Raw genomic sequence first — 23,530 nt, forward strand, 5'->3', positions numbered from 1 at the left:
GGGTGTAGATGAAGGTCCTCAAAAAAATGCTAGTAAAAAACAAACAGCAAGAAAAAAAAAAATACAAAAAAATCTCAACTACTTTACAGAATGAGCAGTAATTATTAGCCTCCAAAGATATAATATAGCTACTGATTTTCATTTCATTACTGTCATCAACAATAGCTCATGCTAAGTATAACTTTTTTCTTCTTTATTGTGTTATATGTAGAACATTGGGTTTGAGCACAAGCATATTAAACTTAATAATAAATATACATACCAATTCTGATTTCAGCTGAGATCATTAACAATCAGTCATAAAAAGAGTAGTTTTAAGCCTTTTTTCTTCTTGCATTACATGTAGGAACTTTGAATAAATCTGTTACTCTCCAAAATAAACTCATGTATTAGAAAGGAAACATTGAGGCATACATCCTAGAAGAAATGAAATCTGTTCTGATGCAGTTAGCATTCACTAACAAGACTTTTTCTGTGGATACCAGTTCTGACACTGGAAATCCAGAAGTTGTAAATTAAAACTAACAAACTAGGGTAGAATAAAATTTATTGAAAGTTGTCAGAAAATAAAAACAAGATAGCAACAATGACCAAAAAAATGTTTAAAAAAGTACAAAGTGCACAAACCAAAAAAAAAATCCACTAATTCTACATATTCATTGAGAAATACAGAATTTACAAAGCTATTGCTTTTGTTGGCAGCATCTCATAACACATGAAATAAAGAACATTCAAGAAACAACTAAGTAAAATAAAAATAGAGCAGAATAATGTGGTAGCTTGTCATCTTTCATCTAAGGACTGAGACATATTAGCCAGATGTTGCTCAAGTCAGCATTTCAGAGCAGAAATTTAGAACTTTAAGACCTTGCAATTCAAGTTATTCTCAGTTTGGCTCTCTAATGCAGTCCTGCTTGTAGATTTGCCAGAACCTCACATCTTACAAGGATAATTGTATTGTCCTGTGGATTTTTCTTTTTTTTTTTTTTTTTTCCTGTTGTTGTTTTGAGTGAGTATAGTGTTTTAAATCTGAGATTGGAAACTATGTTCTCTGCCAAATAAGAACATATCCTGAGGATGAATACACACCCATGCAACAGTTAACAGAAGTCTCTTTACTTCCACGAGATAATACTCAATACCCTGATAATACCCTGAGTGCTATGACAGAGAGCAAGCTTGTGACATGCATGAAGACTTTACCTCAGGCAAAGCACTTTTAGAACATACACTTCTAGGTCCTTTTTAGGCAGTAGTGTGGTGTGTGGCCTAAACACATCAGGGGACAACATTATACATTATCCAGAGTAAAAATACAAAAAGATGGGGATCAGACAGATGATACCTACCTCTAATTTCTTCTACTGTTTGTTCTACTAAGCAGATTCTTCTCCCTTTCCCCACCCCCCCTCCCACTCCCATCCTTCGTCCTTTCTTGCAATCCAAACTATTTTTCCCCTACTACATCTCTTAATCCTCCTTCAATTCTTCCACATATTTTCACAGGTAAACACACCACTTGTTTTTCTCGTTAAAACAGAGTGCCTTCTGAGTTTTACAGTATGCTTAAATAATGCTTTCCTGTACTGCAGACTTGAGCCTCAGACAGATGCTTCTTATCCTTTTTTTTTTTTTTTTCCCCCTTCTAGAATTTCTGTCAGTATCTGGATGTGATTTGATGCTGTCTGGTAGGGAGATGCAAAAGGATAAAGCTCACCAGCTGTTGCACATCCCTTTGAGTCACCCACTCCACATGAAAAACAGCAGGCTACAAAGTTCCTTGGCTATCCTGTTTGCCCATATGTTTTTAGGCTAGGTTCACACCTATTGAGACTACTCATCTTTTTTTTAGAAAGCTGTTTTCAGTGTTGTTTCCCCCAGAGGTAGTAGGTATCATGCAGTAAATTACTACACATCCATACATGAGACCATCTGGGACGTTCTCAGATTTTTGGCCACGCTAAACCAACTACCACTTCTAGTCTGCTGCAAGATTTCACCCACAAAGACCACAAAGCAAGTTACGCCCTGCACTCAAGGTATGGCTACATGGGCATACTTTCTGGAAGCCACAGGAAAATTAAACAAACGGCAGGTGGGGGGGGGGGTTATTACTTTATGAGGAACTTCTTGCTCAGTTAATCAAAATACTGGAATACAAGTCTATCTTGCTCTCTTGTGAGAGCTCCGTATTTCAGAGCAATTCAAATAGATGACTTATATTATATTTTATCTGTATTCTGTTGTAATAAGTCCTAACAGATATGCCTAGACAGGGATTTTACCCTGGCTTGAATGTATTTTTTTTCCTCTTTTTTGGTGGTGTGTTGCAAGGCCGAGGAAGTGGAGAGAGAAAAGGGGAAAAAAAAATCTAGCTTGGAAAAAAGTAACTGACTTAAAAACAGATGAGATAAAACATTTTTCCCTATCAGAAATATGAACGTTGCTAAGTGTTGTAGTGCTATATTCATGACAATGAAATTCATGCAATTTCTTCTCACTGTTATAGCTTTTCATTTTGAACTGATACTATACCCCACTCAGTCCTCTCAGTGGCTGAGACAGTGTCAGTTTATAGACAAGTAGCATCTTCATTTAGATGTATAGAAATTGTTTATTTTCCTCTTCCAGAGGAATACAGGATAAATAATTTACCAAAAAAAACCTACCTTGCTTGTTTAACATTTATGCAATTACTCAAAGCCTATGTTGAATGGTTTCATAACTATGAAAGTACAAGAAAGTGGTAAAGGAGTCAGCTATAATGACCATATAGAGTAAAAGCTTCATGACATGAGTTTTGCTGCAGTGATGCAACAGAGGCAGAAACCTGTGCCATTTCTCTGAAATCTACACCTACTTTCATTCTTTCAAGCTGATAAGACTAATTCTTTATTATGAGCAGTAAGTAGTACCTCAAGACATGCCTCTTTCCACTGTCTCCGTTCATAGCTGCCTTACAAATATTGCAAGGGAAAGGGGAAAAAACTATCTACATTACCTTTTTGCTTAGCATTTCTAATGATCAGTATTTTGAAGAAAGCGTTTTAATTTCTTTTAAAAGCTTTTATTATATTTTTATTAACCATTTTTCTTCAAGTTGCAGAAACTCCTATAGGTATTTTTTTTTTTTTTTTTTAAGGCTACATTGAGGAATGAAAGGAATTAAGCGTCCTTTGCAGTTGTTTGATTATATTCAACTCCCCCTCTCTCAAGCTAGAGAGAACTGTGTTGTGTTTTTTTTTTTCCTCCACCTCAATTCTATATATTGATGGGTGAACTCTTGGTCTTGATATGACATATCTATTCAAGTTTAAATCAGATATCTAAGATTTCTATCTATAGATAATGAATCCCCACATTCTTGGCATTGAAAAGATAATGATCCTTCTAAAAAACAACAACAAAAAATCACATACACACACGTAACAAGAAAACACACAAACCAAGAACTGCAATATCACCATCAATTCTTTACTAAGCGTTTATGTCTATGATGAAGCAACCTAAATGCCTCCAGTGGTCAAGCCAACTTTGGAATTATAAACCTATTAAAAAAAAAAAAAAAAAGATTTTGATATGTCTTTTTTGTTACCTTGTGAGTCATCAGGGCAGACTAGCATGACCAGATTCAACCAAAGCAATATTCTGTTAATGTTTTACACTAGCACATAGAAAATTTTGTCAAAATGATGCTAATCCACATGCAGTGGTTATGATGGTGCCACTATCACGGATGTAGACCAACACTGTGTGTTCTGGAATTAGAACACATTATAGCTGGACACATTGCCTGTTTAAGTCTGTTTTGTTGTGTTTTGTTTGTTTGTTTTTAGAGCAAGGAAGTGATCTGATTTTTCTTATTCCATGCCAAAGAAACTGCTGTGATGGTTGGCATCATTGTCAGGCTGGAATGAATTATTTTTCATTTCCATAAATTAGAGGACTGGAGGTACTCAGTGTACTCATCTAATTCATCTTTTTGCATAACACAGGTCATATGACTTTTCTGATTTGATTCCATTTGAATCAGACTACCTCATTTAGAAAAAGCATCTGAACTTGATTTAAAAATTACCAGTGATGGCCAATCAACCAAAACACTTGGTTAGCTTTGCCAGTTGAATGACCTCATTTTAATTTTATTTTGCTTTTAGGAACATCTAATATCTGATTTGAATATACTTGTCATCTGCTTTCAATTTTATTATATCTGTCTGTCCGACTGAAGGCAGAATTTTCAAAGTTTCCCCATGAAAAACAGACCAAAAGAGACTGAACAACTTAAAAAAAAAATACACAAATTCTTAGATAAAGCAACATTTTATGTTAGAAAAAAAATGTGTCTTCATCTTAGTTGTGCTGGTTTCCACACCACTGGCAATTTGCACTAGCAGTTTGCTCTTGTTTAAATAATAAGATACCACAGACAATCATTAGCACTAAAGCTTCTCAAGACTCCAAAGGAATAAAAAAAAATAATAATAATAAAAAAAAATCACAAATTCAAGTGCTTCTTACAGGCTTTTCATAATGCAATAAAAATAGCTTGCTGTAAATACAGCATATGACTATCAATACAGTAACTTTGGAATCAGTTACTGTTTCATTAAACAGTACTGAAATACTGAAGGCTAATATTTTAAGCAAGCTTGATTGCAATCAGTTTAATATATACATGTATTTACAATTGCAAGTCCATAAGAATAATTTATAATAATTTATGCAAAATCTTAAAGCCATCAGACATAAGGACATAGTAATTTTTTCACAACCTCACCATTGCCTGAAGCACACCGAGTAAATGCAACTTCTATATTGCAGTGCTCATTCGGTATTCATCACTTCAGATTACTTGGGATAAATATTATTTAGGTAGTAAAGCATTTTCCTGGATGCAGAAAATATCTAACAAATACTGAAACAATTACTAGTTGAAAAAGCATGCTATACTCTGTGCCTTGGAAAGCTTGTCCTAGGTTAGATAGAAGTAGTTACCACTGAACTATCTTGGAAATAGGATGTATCAAGATGCCTTTGAGATAATGTTGATATATATTTTATTGGACTTCTCACTGTTCTGGAAAAACCATGTAGTGACAGTAACCAGAATGATCAGTCCATTCTGTAGGAATGAGTGTCCTTTGAAACATATGTAACCAGAGGACCAAAATATACCCTGTATCCCTATATGAGGTTTCAAGAAAAAATAAAATGCTCCACTGAAAATTACGCTGTCAAGAACCCAAGCCCCTGTTTAAGGAAAAAAAAAAAAAGAAAGAGGGGGAGGGCGGGAGGACAGGGGAAAGAACTTCTCCCTTGGACTTTCCACATTACAAACATGTTAGGACTGAGGAACTTCAAAAAATAATTGCACAATGCTTATGGGCATTCTTGAGTAGTAGATTTGAGATTAAAAAGTCTCAAATCCTTCAGGTGAATTTTTGAGCTTAGTGTGGTAGTACTGCTAACAGAGCCTAAATAGGCCTGGAGGAATGTGAAAGTTCTTCCAACTCTTTTACCTGACTACAGCTTAAAGAAGATTCTTAGTGACCCCAGGACCTTCCCAAATTTTCTGTTGCTCTTTGGGCAGGAGCATCTTGAGTCTGTTGTCTCTGGGATAAATATGCTCACCTGTTGCCTCAGCAGTGCCATTTTGTGATGTAATGGCTTTGTGAATAGTAAAACTGAGCACAAAACTCACTGTAAGCACAAAGACTTTCAAGATTAAATACAGTTTTTGATAGATTAAAGTTAGACTGACTAGCTTTTACCTGATATTTGACCTGAAATCTTTCATTAGCAAGAGGTGAGGATTAATGCACTCTGTTAGTAAATGGAAATTTCAGAATCTAAAAAATCTCTTTTCTTGCATCAAACAAACAAAGAATAGACTAAAGAAATTGCAAAAGTTTTACTTATTTTTTTTCCTTTGGAAATAAAGTTTAAGGACAAGATCATCTGGATAGTTTGCATTGTGGCAGCAATTAAATAAGAACAAGAAATAAATTGGTGCAGGTAGTTCAGATTTAAAACAGTGAAATCATTGCTTTTGCTCAAAGGTATTTAAAAGGAGCGAGTGGAAATTAATCCATCATCTATTATAGAGTAGAAATGAAAGCATTCAAATGAGTACTAATTTTATTTCTATGCTAATTTGTATTTTAATTATGTAATTCTTATTTACAATTATAATTATCCTCGCATGTTTGAGAAGAGCAACAGTGTAAATGTATTCTTATAGAAAAGCTAGAAACTAGGCATTTAAACAGAAATTCCGCCAGTTGTGAAACAACTTTTAAAAAGTGCAGCAATAGTTTATCAACATATGTATTTTCCCCACACCCAATAAGCTAGAACCTCTGTCAAACAGCATCTTTAGGGAATAAAGTGCAGTGCCTGGAAACACATGGGTGATAAGAAGGCTGGAAAAAAGATGTAGTCTTTAGAACATTTTCAAGATTTCTTATGTATTTGAATGCATTGGAACTTTTGGGTTTTGTTTTTAATTTTCAAACTAGCATGAACTACCAGGCTCCTCTTTATCTTGTCTTATATTGCTATTTAGCGAAGTTGCTGTTACATAAGCACCAGATTTAACAAGTTTTCTTCCCACTTTGCCACTTTTCTTACTGCAGTCTGGCAGTCTTTTACAGTCTACTTCTCCCTCCTTATCCCCCCGTCCCAGTCCCCCTCCCATCTGGGAGGTGAAGATGTCTTTTTATTTTCAAGAAAAGATTCTTTATAAATACTGCTGTGACAAATCCATTACACAGCACAGAAGCGACCAGCGTGGTGCCAAACTCTGGCTGAGAACTGAAGGTCCAAACTAGCGCTGTTCCAAAAGATCAATGGGACACACTTCTAAACAGCAAGAGTTTTAACTAGCTCTATACACCACTGAAGGAAAATAAGAGATCAAATAGTAGGTTCTAACACAGAAATAAATGTCTGTTTGTTTCTGCCCTTCTGGCCCACTCTTTAAATACAGCTTGGGAAAAAATACATTAAGGAACAACAAAGAAAACACAAGCAGCTGAGATCTGCATTCTTCAGATAAGCTATACTCTAATTCACAGTAAACTTTAAACAGCATAGGTAATTAACCTTACAGAAGAAAAAAAATACCAGGGTAGATACTCTCCCACTTGTTTCTAAAAAGTCTGGATCTCTTTATTAAATACATTTATTTAAAATTGGCAGTTCTGGCATAAAATACGAGATAAACTGGGGAATTAGAGACTAATATCGTATTGAGGAGAAACGAGTCTATTCTCAACATTAAGATCTTAATGCTTTTGTCAGGATATGTATATATACGCTTTTAGTAACTAATACAGTTAATTTGAGGAAATGCTATGTATTCTCAAGAGACAAAACTTCAAGTTTAGGTATTGATTAGATTCTGCTCCAGAAGAGCTTTCAGATATCAATCTTATTCTTTTCACATCATTGGCATACGATAATATATTGACTGGATTGTACTAGGAAAAATTTATTTCATTGTCGGCAATGTTTCTCAGACATCTCCTGCTGACTGTAAAATGAGGTATCTATTTAAATCTCCCGTATATATTACTGAAAGAAAACTTTGATGTCTTAAATATCTGAAAATCTTAACATCTGCTGTTTACTTGCATGAATCTTGCATTAGAGAGGAAAAAAAAATCACTTCAGAAACTAATCAGGCTATTGCAGTTTTACCATCTCTTTAGTGTAAAGAAATTGCAAGCTTTGAAGTAAAGTAGAGCTGTGACTCTACATACTGCATACTTTTTGGATGTGTGTGTGTTTCCCCCCCCAGTCCAGGTTAATCAGATTCTATTTCATGAAGAAACACTGACAAAAAAGGTCTAAAGTTCCATCCACATTATGTTTTGAGAAATAATATACTGTGATTAAAAACATTTTCACAAAAACTTCAGTATTCAATCCTTCAAATATCTAAACTGTCAGAGAAAAAAGTACTTCAGAGATCTGCCTTTTCCTGTTAGTAGAAAAATAAGTTTCTAATTGCATTTCTCAATAATTTCCTCATGTTTGAAATTGAACAAAAATAGAAAACTCTCAGGTATATATTAATCATACTGGGATACAAATTTATCAGCAGAAACATTCATGAAGTGTTTTAGTTACAAAACAAGTTGTGTAGTAAGAAGAGAATGTAGAATATCAGAAGGGTATCACTGAAATATTCATAATTGAAAATAGTGAGTTTATAGCCTAATTTATACTTTAAAAACCCTCATGCTTTTACATAATAATAAAGAGAAAATGCGTTATTATTCCTTTTTGCCCTTATAGTCAACCCCAGAAACATGACAACACACTCAGAGCAAGCATGAATAAAAGGTTTGGTGTCCCCCACCTCAAGTAGTAGAAACTTTTTTGGGAAGAATTTAGGTCCCAGAACTTTAGCAGTGGCAGCAGCACTGCCATCAGTTAGCATTCTTTTTAACACAACCATGTACACACTCAAAGAAACTAAGACAAACTTCAAAGTACATCTGGAACATTTCTCTTAAATAAGGTGAATCATAAAAAAATAGGTTGCTTTCTACACAGTCTTAGAACACTTCTCTTATTGCCCATAGGAAAGCTTAATTTTTGACTGTGAGAAACACCAAAGAATACTTGAATACTTTTCCTTCTTAATCTCTTGAGGAGAAAAATCTTTTCTTCTATTTGGTGTCACATATCATCACCAGCTTCAGCTAGAATCTTAAAGACACATAAATCAAGAAGCTGTCACTTCTCAAAACATTTGTAAGTAGCACAATACAATTTTCATGCCTGACAACATAATGAAACACTTCTGTATAGAACCTGCTAGAAATATTATTTGTTGGACTCAAGTGACCAGCAGAGGAAATTCAAGCTCTAAGAAGCTTGTCATGGATCTCCACTATCTTCTGCGGCTACCTCTGGCCTAGGACAGGATGAGGTAAATGGTATTTATTCTATAAACAAGGACTGAACATGATTTACTAGAGGCTCAAACATCACTTGATTAACAGGTTTACTGAAAAAGTGACCATCAAAAATACATCAGGTCAGAGCATGGCCACTGCTGTAGAAACATTTAGAAACATTTTTCTTCTTCAAAGAGCCCTTTGCATATATAAAGAGAGAAGCCAGACCCTGAATACAGCTGGGCTGCTCATTCCCATGAACAGATATGCCAGACCAGTCTGCAGACCTGTCGCGAAGCCTGTCTGATGGAAAAGCCATGGTGTTACAGGATGGGCAGAAGTGTAGTCAGTGTAGTCAGGCCAGGACACTTGGAGCTGGGGGCATTAATCAGCTGGTACAACAATTTGCTAAACATTTTCCCAGTTGCAGTATCTGACAGGTGAATGGGCCCTCACTGTCATTGCTGAATCATCAGGGTGAGATCTCCTAAGAGACTGCAGGGAAGGGTTCATTCTTAGTCCAAAATTTAGAATTCCTACCTTTTGTGGCCACATGAGAGGGAAAGAGGGAACTAAAACACGTTCCTTATCCTATTTCACTAGGGCAAATAGTGCTAGTAAGCAGATGTGGCCTGTCCCTGAAGAGCTGGCAGGGCTGCTTTCAAGGCAGTGCTCCCAAATGCAAAATGTAGAGTACACACAGATGCAAAGCCATCTGTTTTGAAGACAAAAAATGTAACCAGAAAAAATCTTAAAAGGGACCTTCTATATATCAATGACAATGATAATAAACACCTGTCTCAGATCAAGTATTCTGATCACCAGAAAAGAATATTAATATGAAAGTGCATATGAAAAGGTTTGTTCAAGCTAAATCAGGCAGAAGCAATAATAGAAAACAAGATGTATGTCTGCTATAACGTGAATGCAATAGAGATCTAAGGATAAAAGTACCCAAAAAAGTGATTTATTACATAGTCAACTAAATTTAAATTTGCATTAATGTCAAAAGTTTTTATGATTCTTCATAGGCAGTGAAAACTGCAATGAATGCCCCAAGAGACACAGATCTAGAGTTAATTTATATATGAACTATTCAGATAGCCTTACCTGAATTGACACAAAATTGTTGAGCTAAAGAAAAAACACTTTGTGAGGTCAGTCAGAAATAACACAGATGAATCAGTAGCATGAGAGCTGTCTCAAGACCAAAAGAACAGAAATAATTCAAAGAACAATAAGGAAACATCTGACTGAATTACAATAGCTTGTGAATGCCTTTCTAAATACAAATCCTTTTTCTTGATTTTAGAGATAAGTGAGGAATACACTGTAAAAAAAAAAAAGTTTTCTAAATAGCAGATTACAATACTGTGATTGGTACCCTTATTTATTTTGATTCTAATTAATTCATATCCAGCTATCCCAAACTGATGCACTTCAGACCCACCAAAAAGAAAGTTGCAATTTTCTTGTCAATTCAAATTAAGGAAATACAAGAGCAATCCTAGCTCGTTACCTGATGTAATAGCCGGGAGGTGGACAACTACTTTGTGTCTTGATGTTTTATTCCCAGGACCCTTATTCAGGCAACTTTCAGTGGCTTTAATATCCCTGCCTTTCTCATCACACATCTGTGACAGAAGCCTCCCCTGCATGTCAGTTTTGGGGGCTTGACAGTTACCCTGGAATTATAAAATAATACAGCAGTAATAAAATGCAATAGAGAGCTGATGACCCTCAGACATTAGAGCTTGTATTCAAAAACTGTAAGAAAAAAAAAAAAAGTGTATACCAAAACAAAAATCTAACCACCTTCATTAATATGGAAGACTCCCTTCTTGTACACACACACACACACACACACAGACAAGTCTAGGTTGTACAACCAATTCAAAGATCAAATTTCCTTATTAAACATTCTGGCAACCTCCAGTGTTATTAATAATTACTTCATGAAGACTTCAGTAATTATCTCTGCTTAGTGTAATAAAAATGCCCTAAGATTTGCATAACTCTACCTCTTCACAACTTCACTGAAATTAAGAGGGAAAACTTATAACATTATGAACATAATATTAACTTAAGATGCACAAGTCCAGTAAGATAGCTGGAAAACCTGAAATTCCCCTAGATGTTACTGACTACCAAGACCCAAATATTTCAAGTAACTTTTAAAACTTTCATCTTCAATAAACAAACCACTCATGCAACAAAAGCACAAACACACAAAGTCCTAGCAGATACTCCTGTCACTCATCTTTCAGCCTGGGAAGTGATACCAAAACCAGCACTGCTATAATTGATCACAGACCCTGTTGGTGCAACTGGCACTTGTCATTCTGAGACTGTGTGACCCCTGATAATTGCTAAATCACCAAATACACTTGTTTCTATCCCAGATAACCTCTGACTTTTGTGGATGCTGCTCCTTTCTGCACCTGTGCAGTACAGCTGATGCTCACAGCTTCTCTTATGCAACATGGTAGGTAGAAAGGCAGACCTGCAGCTCTGCATGTTCTGGGTTTCTGCATCCAACTTAGTTAGCTGTAATCATCACTTCAATGAAAATCAGATAGTTAAAGCTGATGTCAGCTGAGACAACCATATGAACAGGAATAACGAAATGCCTCAGATAATTAGTCTCTTGCAAGCTCCCTAGCTCCTCAAAGGCCGTCACCACCACCAGACACTTTCTGTGCCTGAAGCTCACCAATCCTTGTTAAGACACAAAAAGAAATCCCAAATCTTGACAGAAAGCAATCTATGGGAAATATTAGGCTACTGTTAACATAACTCTCTCCTCTTTGTTAGTACTAGTTCAAGTCCCCTTTCAAAGAAAAAAATGAAGACATACATCACAAAATTACTTGACAATTAATATACTTTTCCAAACACATAATGCAAAAATACTAGCTCTGCTAATCAAGGGACAAGAGAGGAAGACATTGGTGCATCTGTTTAAGCACTATGAGAGAATTCCTGTATTAAAGGTATTACTAACATTCTAGAGTCAGAGTCATTCAGCTAGAATAAAACTGGTCTATTTCCACCCTAAATATTTTTTTGGTTTAAAATATTATTTAAGTTTGAGAGTTTGTTTTACTACCTACCATTCAGAGATGCTTCTGAATAAACAAACACTCTTTCAGAAACAGTGGTATCTTCCAAGAAGAAAACATTAATTAAACAAGGTGAATTCCCACCTATTTTATAGCCATTGTGTATGGGGCAGAGAGGCCCCATACAAGCAGTCAGATATATATATATATTTTTTAAACAAAAGCTTCATCTCCATTCAGAAACCACATTCTCTTCCCAGTGAAAAGTGTATCTCAGAAACACAGAATTGTCTAGGTTGGAAGAGACCTCAGGATCATTGAATCCAACCTCTGACCTAACACCAACAAGTCCTCCACTACAACATATCGCTAAGTTCAACATCTAACTGTCTTTTAAAGACCTCCAGGGATGGTGACTCAACCACCTCCCTGGGAAGCCCATTCCAATGCCTCACAACCCTCTCAGTAAAGAAGTTCTTCCTAATATCCAACCTAAACCAGCCCTGGCACAACTTTAGCCCCTTCCCCCTTGTTGTGGTTTAACCCGGCTGGCAGCTAAACACCACACAGCCATTCACCCTTCCCTCCTACCTCTCTGGGACAGGGGAGAGAAATGGAAAGTGAAGCCTGTGAGTTGAGATAAAGACAGTTTAATAAGACAGTAAAATAATAATAATAACAACAATAATAATAATACAATGGTGATAATAGTACTACTACTAATAATGTGTACAAACAAGTGATGCACAATGCAATTGCTCACCACCCGCTGACTGATGAGGCCTTCACCGTTTCATCTACCGTAATAAGTAATTTATTGTGGTTTTTGACTCTTCTCAACATCAACAAGTATAAGGCAACTTATATATATTTAAAAAAAAAAAAAAAGTAGAGGAAGAATTAACTGCCTTTTTGTCTTAATGTCAAAATGTGTAGTGTTCCTAAGAATTATTAAAAACGTAAAAAAATAATCAATAATAATAATAACCTAATAATCTAGAATAACAATAAACTAGAAAACATATTGTGCTTTGAGGCTACGTTTCCTCCTTCAAGTATTAATCAAGGTATTTCTCTCTCTCCTGCACACACCTACACAACTTACATGTAGAAATTCTAGACAGAAAATGCTAAATGTACAGCCCACACTAGCTTTCAAAATTGCATCTATATTCAGCCATATTACCTATAGGTGGCTTCTTGGAGATAGGAGATACAATCTCATTTTAGTTTCTTAGCAGGCTACACAGATAGGACAGAGACTGAAAAAACATTGCTGTTTCAGTTGCCTACAGGGCTTATTTTGAAATTGCATTCATTGTAGAAATCTGTTTGAAAATTTTTGCTAAATGTTTTTCAGAGAATAACAAAATTATATTATCAGCAACTCTTCCTTTACTCTAGCCACTTCTTTCTGTTTTTAACCAATTCTATTGAGGTCTATGAGATACCTACTAAACTACCAGAGTCTGTTTCTCCCTTTCCTTTTTTCCATAGGGATAAAAGCAAGCAATCAAAACCACGCACGTGCACACACACATACACAAAAAAGTATCTTTTCAAGCAGAAATAATAATAAAAACATTTTTGAAAAAAAAAAAAAGTCTTCCCTATTGCTTCCTATTTGTTATAATTTATTTTGTGAGATGTTGCATTTTCGAGCACTTCACTGAGAAAATTAAGTTATCACTAGGACAACAAGTACATAAGGAACTTACTGAAACGTGATAAACTAGTTTTTCAATATCTGAGAAGTTCAAGGACATATATATCAGAAGAACAAGAAATCTTTCTATCCAGATTTATTATTTTAATATAAGCTGGTAAAATAAAACCAACAATTTATTAGGTTCTATACTATTAAGTATATTTTAACACTAGATTTATTCTACGAAAATTTTTGAATTTTGTTAGCTGCACACATCAGTTATGAGTATTCTGCAAGAAAGGTGGAGTGGGAAGGAGAGAGAGATAATAAAATAAAGTAAGCTAACGTACAATTAAATACAAAAGATTATTTAAGCCAACCAGGTATCTTCCTGAAACAGAAATTCCAGTAAGCCTATCATAAAGCAAAACAATTAACAAGATGAAAACTTACACATTCTCCTAAGGATAGAAAGAAAAGAAGAAAATGAAAGTAATTTGTACACAAATCCTTGCCTGTCAGTCCAGTGGGTGCAAAGGCACTGCACAGGAATTGAGGTATTTTGGGAAAATACCTTTGGGGAATTCACTTTCATCTCATATAAAGCACCTTTGAGAAACTTTGGATGAATAGCTATTTGACTTATTATTTACTTAATGTTAGTGAGAAATAAACACCTATTCTTTTCCTTCTTATTAGTGTTTCGAAGAATAGGATGGTAGAACAAACAAATAAAATAGAGTATCTTTAGGACAAGATAAATTTTATACAGAAGGTCCAAAGCCACTGAAATGTTTTCATAGAGCTAAGTTTTCACGAAATGCTTTCACAGAATCACAGAATCACAGAATTTTCTAGGTTGGAAGAGACCTCCAAGATCATCGAGTCCAACCTCTGACCTAAAACTAACAGTCCCCACTAAACCATATCCCTAAGCTCTACATCTAAACGTCTTTTGAAGACTTCCAGGGATGGTGACTCCACCACCTCCCTGGGCAGCCCGTTCCAATGGCTCACAACCCTTTCAGTAAAGAAATTCTTCCTATTTCTTCATAATTAGTTTGCAGAAATTGCATTTTATTGAGGTAAGGAATTCTCAATACAAAGATGGTAGTTTGTCTTTGTCCTTTAACCTGTGAGGCCCACTTGGTCTGAAAAACAGGGAAACCAAATGCTTCCCTGATTTATTTAATAAGTGCATATAAACTTGTGTTTATGGTGCTACCTTTTAAAAGTATTTTTTTGTTCCACCTTTCAATTAAATATTTCAGGGGAGACTTACAGGAACAAAACCACATCAGGCTTGGAGATCGATATAATTATACAGTATTGGATTTTACCATTCTATTTACATACTTGCCCATAAAAATGAAAGACTCATTGTAATTCCCTTCATGTAGAAATACAGCTATAAGAACATACAATCTTTTTCTAATGGAAATTAGAATTGCAATTAGATCTAATAAAAAAAAAAAAATGCATGAGTAGAACATTTGTTCTGCAAAAGATGCTGATGTAGCAAAGTCAAAAAAGTTCAAAAGGGCATGTCAATTCTGTTGACATTTTTAATGCAGAGCATAAGAAGACTAGTTGGCCTGCCTGCCCAGATTTTTGGTGCCAAAATTTGTCCTGCCTAGTTGCCCCTAAGGGTCTCCATTTTTGCATGAAGACAAGCTAGCTGGAAACATAATTTACTTTTGAAAAATATACTTAGGCCTCCAGTTGGTAGCTAGACAGTCCTCAGATCCAGTCAGTCAGATACATATGAAAATATATCTGATTTTATATTGTTATACATTATTTTATAATACATATATACTCAGGCTTTATCTTCCAATAGAAGTTTTAACATGGAGAGTTAAAAGAAATAGAGTATTTGAGGGTGTTCTGTTTTTAAACGCAAAAAAAAAAAAAAAAAAAAAGTGAAAGAGCTTTTAAAGAAAATCTGATAGACTGTATTTTAAGGTACAACTATAGAAAATTAGATCCAAGGCATCTCCCTCTCTATTTTAGCTCAAAGCTGATTTTCTTAACCCAGAGCAACCCTTGCACTCTCTGTTCCACAAGAACCTAACCTCTGAATTACTACTTAAAAGTGAAACACCCTTTTCACTGGTCTTTCCCCTATTTGTACTTTCAGTATTAAATTTAGCATGATCAGAACACATCTACCAGATCAGATTCAATAAAATATGATAGCTACAATAAACCATATTTTAAAAACAGACAATGCAAAAATAAATCAGATGTTTACCTAGTTAGTACTTCAGGAATTCAGTAACTACTTGATTTTCTATAAAAGGCAGTAACAGCCATCCAGGTTCTACAAATACCCTAAAAAGTAAAGATCTAATGAGTGATGGTAAGACCTAAATGTTTATTGTAGACACCTGTTGTGGTCAGTGTGACTGCAACTCTTGCAGTCACCTTGCAGGGAAAAGCAAAGCTCACTTAGGAAATGGAATTCTAAATTCATCACCTGTTATTCCAAGTGATTAATTATAATGATATGTAGACTCAACCTGTGATAAACCTGTGATTTTTTACATAAAGCTATCTAAACAGATTTATATTTTTTTTAATTGTAAAATCACTGTTAATGTAAAGTCCACAAAACTTACTACCAAAAGGTAAATATGTCAAAATGCATCGATTCACACCCTTCTGATGCAGAGCTGTTTAATTCCCAGGTAAATGATATGGCTCCTAGTCTAACAAAGAAACATCTTCATAACAGTACCTGCAATAGTGAGCAGACTACCATGTAAAAAAGGAAAGGAGCTTGAATGTAAAAGACTGAGCTTCTCTGGAACCAAGAGATATCAAAGAGATATCAATATTACTGACTGTAAAAGCTAATGCACCCTACAGTAAAGGCAACATGGTAAAAAGTAGGAAACTAATATACTAAATCAGTCTGAAGGTTCGCTATTAAGGGTGTCTTTGAAATTTATCACTGACAAAGACTTTCAAAAGAGATTTCTTTAATGAGTATCTCTGATGGAGCTCTTTTTAAAGTAGGATTCGTAACAGGCTACATTGGCTGTGATGGTAATATTGGTAATAAGTAAAAAGACCAAACGTTTCCTGAAACACTGCTTAACTGTTTTGTTATCTCTTGAGGAAAATGTGATAAAAGTAAATAAAAACAACACCCCAAAATCTACAAGAAACTGTGTTATGTTTTACTATTTCATATTGGTCCTCTACTTCACCAAAATCAAAAAATTCAAGTGCAGAGAAAAAGACAGTCAAATATAGTTCCTCCTCATTCCCCTCCCAATATCTTACAAACATGAAATAAAATTTTTCTCTTTTGCTTTAGAGCACCTGGTTCCCAATTGCTAGCTAAAGGTAATTAGCCTTTAATTATCACCAGTTACATTTTCACCTGCAAAGCACTGGAACATGAGGCTTGCCCAATTAGCATATTCATCTCCCACCTGCAGGCAGTGAGGAAACACTTCTTCACTTCAACTAAGGGATTAATCTTTAATTTACCAATGTCTTAGGTGCATTCTCAACTGAACCCACAAAATGCAATTCTTACATAAATGTGCAGATTCTGAGGTCAAATGGTTTGCTTTACTAGAAAATGATGCTAAGGACTTCTTATACCCTCCTACAAGGTTAACCACTGGAAAAACCTTAGAATACTTCCACAGTAATAAACACCAAAGTGAAAAAATCAATGTACAGACAAACTGTCCAGTCCTTTCAGTTTTCTCTCACTAGTTTAATATTGTTAAATGAACTGAAGGAGACTCATAAACATTGTTGAAATACTAATGAAAATATGAAGTATGAAAATCTGCCTCCTGAATCCTCCTGAAAGTTTGTGCAATACTCTCAAATGCAGGTAGTCTGATTCTCTATACAAAATATAAATGCTTCCGTTGACTTTCCAGCAATGTATGTAGCTTTTTTCTGAGCTTGTTACATTCATTCTCTAGCTTAAATTTTGCTTGCAATATTACTTTTAAAAGCAAAATAATTTAGTTATTATTATTATCCAGTGGTTGCACACTGGAACAGGCTCCCCAGGGAAGTGGTCACTGCACCGAGCCTGACTGAATTTAAGAAGAGATTGGACTGTGCACTTAGTCACATGGTCTGAACTTGGGTAGACCTGTGCGGTGTCAAGAGTTGGACTTGATGATCCTTAAGGGTCCCTTCCAACTCAGGATATTCTATGATTCTATGATTCTATTACATAAGTTGGCCTACCAACATAGTTATTTTTTGTATGTATTTGATGATGTGAATGTTTGCAGTCTAGGGCTTTAATTTTGCAGATAAACACATCCTTATGCATGTGGTAAGTTCTGATGCCTTCAAGTGGACTAATGTTGTGCATAAACACATCACTAAGGTGCGTATTTTCAGGAGGAAGACAAAGAATTATGAATTATTACAGACCAGAATGTTATGGCTAGTGTCTGGAATAATATACATACTGCTGAAATAACTTACACTCTACTAATCTTCAGTATAGGAAAGTTTTACTTGGGAGGGTTTTATTTTGGTCATCTGTTATTCTGTTTTTGTGTGTGGAGGAGGTTGTTTGTTTGTCTGACATTTTAAAAAATAAACTTAATAGTTTTTGCATAAAATGCCATTGCCTTTTATTGCCATTTATTGACTTTAATGTGTTCAGATATACAAAGAATCTATAGTCAAATTAACAAAAGACATAGAGAAGAACCTCCATCCATAAATCCAAGAACCTTTATTGCTTTACAGAGTTAAAAACTGAAAAATAAATACCTTACTCCATAATGCAACAGGTAAAGTAAATTCATACACTCACCCTCTTTAAGCAGTAACATTGTGCTAAGGTGTCATAATTTCAGCAGGGATAGAGTTAATTTTCTTCAAATAGGCTTATGCTCATAAGATGCCATGGTTTGGAATTCTTATGAGAAAACTCATGTTTTAGTTGATGAAGGGCAGTGTTTACACAGAACCAGAAACTTTTCTGCTTCTTCTGCTGCCCAGCCAGTGAGGATGCTCGGGGTGCCCCAGGAGCTGGGAGGGGACACAGCCATGACAGCTGGCTAGAGAGACATCTCATACTTTATGTCATCTTGCTCAGCAGTAACAGCTAGGGAAGGTGGAAAAAAAGGAGGAGGAAAGGGTGACATTAGGAGTGATGGCATTTGTCTTCCCAAGAAATGAACCTTGCTTTCCAGGAATGGCTGAACACCTGCGTGATGATAGGAAGTAGCAAATAATTCTTTGGTTTGCTTTGCTTGCATGTGCAGCTTTTGCTTTACCTAATAAACTGTCCTTATTTCAACCTATGAGTTCTCACACTTTTACCTTTCTGATTCTCTCTCCCATCCCACATGGAAAGAGTGAGCGAGGACCAAGTGTGGTGCTTAGCTGCATGCTGGGTTAAACCACAATATAAAGTAATATTTTTCTTTTATGAGTATTTTTTTCTCCTGCTCTGTAATATATCTTCATGTCAAAACTTGATTCAAATAAAGACTCTGTTGACAAAGTATGAATAAAAATATGCATAGAAATTATTTATACAATATGTTTATAAGATTGTCTGACAGGAGTGCAGCGTAACTAGCTCAGTGTATCATATTATTGTTATTGTATTATTAATTATTTTATGAAAAAGACTGCTATGGAGTAAACAGGGAAATAAATTATATAAATTATAATTTTTAATAATAAAATGAACAAGCTTAAAAACAGTGATACTGTGCTCTTTTTTATATGCAAATAGATCCTTCTTCCTACTATATGTAAAATGTAACCTACCAGTCTCAAATATAGCCTTTGGTATGTGTTCATGGTAGGCACTACATTTCATCATAGTTAAAACATTTCTAAACCTTTTTTTTAAAGCATTTTTTATTATTTTTTTCATTAGCAAAGGATATTATATTCCATATTTTGCCTTGTTGTAGATGCAAAATGGTTGACTACATTTCTTTTCTGTGCTAAAGCACTGAGACACCAGCATAAACAATGGACCACATACTAATTTGTCTTTTCATCCTGTTATATACACATATTTTTTTGGAGGGTACTCCAGATATGTAAAATTGGATTTCTAAAGGATTAGGTAGATATTTAACTCATAAGGCTTTGATTTATTCTGAGGAAAATTTTATTTTCTTGCTTCAACTAGCAATTCCATCCATAACTTGAAAAACCCACTTCACAGAGTTTAATCACAACTAATTAAAAAAAAAAAAAAAAAAAAAAGTTTTCCTGTGGGAAAGTAATGAATCTGTATTTTCCACTGAAGGTAATTTAATCAAATATTTCTGAACTATATTCATCATTCCTTTCTGTCTTGCTGTATACTGATAGACAAGAGCATTCTGTCAAGCTGCAGTGATTTTCTAAGTGGATGAGAAGAATGGTATGTGTGTAAAATTGAAATAGTTTAAAAAAGGCAAAACGGTTACTTACATTGGAATGGTAACACCATTTTTGCATAGATAATAAGATTGAATTGATTTTATGAGAAGATCGTAATTGAAAACAACCATTTCTGGTTAGAAGCACTTAGATCAATTAACTTATTCTTCCCAAAATATTCTTAGGATTATCTTCCCTAGAAGTTATTTTTCCCCAATAATTTCCTACTCACTAATTTCTCATGGCTGTAAATATGCTAAATTGGAAAACACCAAGTTATAGTGGGTTATTTCTGTGACAGTAACTGTGGAAAGTGCAAGTCAGCTGTCATACTTTGACCTGCCATCACAATGGTGGTATTGAATAATCTTCCTCAATATTCAAGAAAAATACATTTGTAAGATACAGAACTCCAGTTTATTTTGGTCAGTCTCAATCATGCAGAAATGTGTGTGTGTGTGTGTGTGTGTGTGTGTGTATAAAATTATGACCAGACTGTAAAGAGGAAACAGGCTGCCATATTTTAAAGAGTTGTAGAAAGCAGGCATTAGTTAAGCTAGTATACAGAATTAAAATGAATGAAGATCCTAGGAAAACACAGGACTGGAGAACCACCAAGAAAACACAATGTACATCTGAGGCGTGTGGAGTGTGAATCTGTTTTTCAAAGGAGAACTTTATTTAAAATTGTCAGGATTTATTTATTTAATTATTTTTAGGTGGTGGACCATATGTTGATCGTATGCTAGGAGTAGTCTTGAAGTGTTACTATAACATCAGTGTGCATAGTTTATATCTATATAAAGCCGTAGGAAAGATATGAAGATGTATATCTCAAGGCTGAGGGAAGTTTTATATGTAGTATAACTGTAATCCAAAGCCAAATTATTAAATTACTAGAATAAAAATGCCAAACATTTAGAAATCTATCTGGCATCAAAAAAAAAAAAAAAAAAAAAAGTAATCCAGCTTTCATATATTTCTGTCTCACTTAACCCTCCTCCTCTGCATTATCCAATCAGAATTTTAACATTGTTCTTTAGTATTTACATATATACGTATCAATATACGTATTACATACAGTTAGCATCCAGGAAGGAGCAACTAGGTGATAGTGCTATGACACAGAAAAGGGGGTTATGTATGAAAAAGTAAATTTTCAATATATATAATTTAATGTTACATACATTTGCTACTTGTACCTAGCAGACATCTTTTTGTTTGTAGGAGATCCATCATATTTGCCATGAAGTTTCTTCAAACAGAAATACAACACAGTTTTTTTACCAAGACAGAGCATAATTATAATTTAATACATTTGGATGGAAATCAAAACACCTACCCCTACTAAAGGCACCAGAACCATTTGCTTTGACTTAAATTATCACAAAATTTCAACACATAAGACAATACATCAATTTCTTGACACTTTCTTCAAATTGGCTTTTAACATGCAAACCCAGAGAAAGTAATTTATCTTTTCCCTTCCCTAAAGTTCACTTTTTACAATTACTACAGCTTTGTTAAAATATTCTGCATTAAACACAATTCTTCCTCCTTAGATAAGAATACACAATTTTAATGCAACTGTTTTTGCAGATGTTTATGACAGAGCTAAGACATGGCTTTCAAATTTGCTTTAATGTGTCTTATTTCATTTAAAATATACATAAACTTCAATTAAGGTAGGCTTTAATTATATATATGTATTGGGTTTACGTGGTAAGGTTTTGGGAGCAGGGCAGCTACAGGGGTGGCCACTTTAAGCAGAGCCCAGCAGCTGCCCCATGTCAGATCAGAGCCAGCTCCAAAGGGACCTGCTGCTGGCCAGAGCTGAGCCATGATCAACCCTGGTTGGGCCTCTGGGAGTGCTTACTGAAGAAAGGGAGAAAACCGCTGTGCAAGGGCACCTGTGAGAGGGGTGCAAGAACCAGCCTTGCAAACACCAAGGTCACTGCAGAAGGAGGGCAGGAGGTGCTCCAGGTGCTGAAGCAGAGAAGTTCCTCTGTGGTGGGTGATGGAGCAGGCTGTCCCCCTGCAGCCCATGGGTCCCACAAGGAGCGCATGTCCATGCTGCAGCCCGTGGAGGAGTCCCTGGCGGACAAGGCCCCAGGCTGGAGCTGCAGCCCATGGAGAGGAGCCCACACAGGGCTGTGGTGGTTTTACTTGGGTGGGCAGCCGAGCTCAACCACAGCCACTCTCTCACTCCCCTTCCTCAAAAGTGAAGAGGGAGAAAATATGATGCAAAGGGCTCCAGGGTTAACGATGGGGAGATCGCTCAACAGTTATCATGACAGGCAAAACAGACTCAGAGTAGGGAGATAGTAAGATTTATTGCCTATTACTAACAAGCTAGATAAGTGAGCAACAAAGGAATGAAACTGAAACCGCCTTTCTCCCATTCACCCTCTTCTACCTCCTCCCCCAGAGCGGTGCAGTGGAACTGGGGCTCTGGTCAGTCTATAGCACTTCATCTCCACGTCAACTTCTCAGTCACTCTCTTCCCCTGCTCCAGCGTGGGGTCAAATCTGATCCTGTGTGGGCTTCCACAGGCTGCAGCTTTTCAAGAACTGCTCCAGATATGAGTCTGTACCATGGGGTCTATCCACCAGGAGCACACTGCTCCAATCTGGGTCCCCCACGGGCAGCATCTCCTGACAGGTCACCTGCTCCCATGTGGTCTCCCCTTCACAGACTACAGGTCTGGCCTGAAATCTGCTCTGGCTGGGGTCCTCCACAGGTTGCAGCCCCTATCAGTGCAGATCCACCTGCTCCACCGTGGTCTCCTCCATGGGCTGCAGCGTGGAACCCTGCTCCACCGTGGCACACCATGGGCTGCAGGGGGACATCCTGCTTCACCATGGTCCTTACCACAGGCTGCAGGGGACTTCTGCTCCGGCACCTGGAGCACCTCTCCCTATCCTTCTTCACTGACCTGGAAGGCTGTTTCACACTCCTCTCTCCCAGCTCATGTTCCCCAGCACTTTTTTCCCTGTCTTAAATATGTTCTCACAGAGGTGCAAACAATATCGCTTATTGGCCTGGCGCTGGCCAGAGGCGGGGCCCTTATCTAACAGGGGGCAGCTTCAGGATTCTTCTTGCAGAAGCCACCTCTATGCTCCCCTCCCCCCCACTACCAAAATCTCACCACGTAAACCCACTACAAGGAGCAGGAAGGGAGCCTGGGGCGGTGCTGCCGCCTTGGGGGGGGGACCCATGTTGGAACAGTTTGCTCCTGATGGATGGACCCTGTGGTACAGAGCCATGATGGAGCAGTTCTTGAAGAGCTGCTGCTTGTGGGAAGCCCATGCAAGATCAATTTGCGAAGGATGACTCCCCATGTTGGAGCAGGGACAGAGAGGGACCACGAAGTGGTGGAGACAAAGAGTTATGAACTGACCGCAGCCCCCATTTCCTATTCCCCAGTGCCACTTGGACGGAGGATGGAGAAGAGGGCAGATGGGAGGGAAGTGCTTTTAGTCTGCTTTTAGTTTCTCACTGTTCTACTCCACCAGTGGTAG

General features: G+C 36.3%; 1 long non-coding RNA gene across 3 annotated transcripts in view; it reads right to left on the reverse strand.

Annotated features, from left to right (window-relative positions):
- LOC137855983 (uncharacterized) overlaps positions 1-15,949 on the reverse strand; it is a 67,372-nt gene extending 51,423 nt beyond the window's left edge. Inside the window, exon 1 of one of the 3 annotated variants that reach the window (XR_011096115.1) lies at positions 15,877-15,949. This is a non-coding gene — a long non-coding RNA (uncharacterized lncRNA). The remainder of the gene's footprint in view (positions 1-15,876) is intronic. The other 2 variants (XR_011096116.1, XR_011096117.1) reach the window with 2 other exon arrangements.
- Positions 15,950-23,530: the final 7,581 nt, after the last annotated feature.

This window comes from Anas acuta, chromosome 4, assembly GCF_963932015.1.
Source record: "Anas acuta chromosome 4, bAnaAcu1.1, whole genome shotgun sequence".
NCBI lineage: Eukaryota > Metazoa > Chordata > Aves > Anseriformes > Anatidae > Anas > Anas acuta.